Here is a 1,313-nt window from a genome sequence, read left to right as displayed (position 1 = left end):
GTAGAGATGAAGTCTCACCAAGTTGCCCAGGCAGGTCTCGAACCCGTGGGCTCAGGCAATTCACTCACCTCAGCCTCCCAAAGTGCGGGACTACAGGCTGAGCCACCGAGCCCGGCTAAGTTTATTCTTAAATGTACAACAGACTTCAAGACAACACTTCATTCTAGCTATAAGTGGCAAAAGAAATTATGTCAGGGAATACAGACATTTAAATATGAATGGAATCAAGAGTCATCATGGCTTCAGGAACAAAGAACAGCTTACTTTTTGCCAGATTTCTTAATTCCACCTGTGGCCAGGGGGCCTTTCCCCACGGCCTTTACTTTTAGCTCCTTGAGTTTCTCCTGCTCCTCTTTTTGTTTCTACTTGAAAGCTTTATCTTCCTCATCCATCTCCTTGGCCTGCTTCTTGAGCTGTTTCAGGGGCTTCTGCTTGCCACCCTCCTGGCCAGACATGGTTCCTGCCGCTCCTTCCCCAGACCTTGCCCCCGGATACCAATGTTTATCTTTTTTCTTTTAAAGATGTGGGCTCATACCTGTAATTCCAACACTTTGTGAGGCAGAGTCGAGAGGACTGCCTAAGCGCATGGGTTCAAGACCAGCCTGGGCAACTTGGTGAGACCTTGTCTCTACAATAAAGCAAAATATTAGCCGGGCATGGTGATGTACACCTGTGGTTCTAGCTTCTTGGAAGGCTGAGGCAGAAGGATCACCTGAGCCCAGCAGGTTGAGGCTGCAGGTCCATGAATGTCTGGGTGACAGAGTGGGACTCCAACTCAAAAAAAAAAAGATGTTGGGTACAAGTCAGGATTAGGTATATTAGTGGCCTGCATACAAGTGAAGTTTAGGCCTCCCATTGGTCCTCACTTCGCCTAGTTTATAATCAAGTACCCTTGGTGATGTTATGCGCCTAAGTGTTCTGCTACTGCCAATCCCTTTCTTGTAGTGTTTTGATAAATGTTAAAATATTTTTCAAGACACTTTGGGAGGTAGAGGCGAGAGGATTGCCTGAGCTCAGAGGTTTGAGACCAGCCTGGGCAACTTGGTAAGACCTCATCTCTACAATAAATCAAAAAATTAGCTGAGTGTGATGGCGCGCCCCTGTGATTCTAGCTACTTGAAAGCTGAGGTGTAATCACCTGAACCCAGCAGGCAGAGGCTGTGGTGGCTGTGAGCATGTCACTGCACTCCAGCCTGGAGGAAAGAGTGAGACTCTGATTATAAATAAATAAATAAATAAATAAAGTAGGTCTAATTTTTTTTTTTTTTTGAGTTGGAGTGTCACTCTGTCACCCAGACTGGAGTGCAGTGGCC

Source organism: Carlito syrichta, unplaced genomic scaffold (assembly GCF_000164805.1).
Source record: "Carlito syrichta isolate Samal-C Ts95f unplaced genomic scaffold, Tarsius_syrichta-2.0.1 Scaffold305749, whole genome shotgun sequence".
Taxonomy (NCBI): domain Eukaryota; kingdom Metazoa; phylum Chordata; class Mammalia; order Primates; family Tarsiidae; genus Carlito; species Carlito syrichta.
This window is presented reverse-complemented; position numbering follows the sequence as displayed.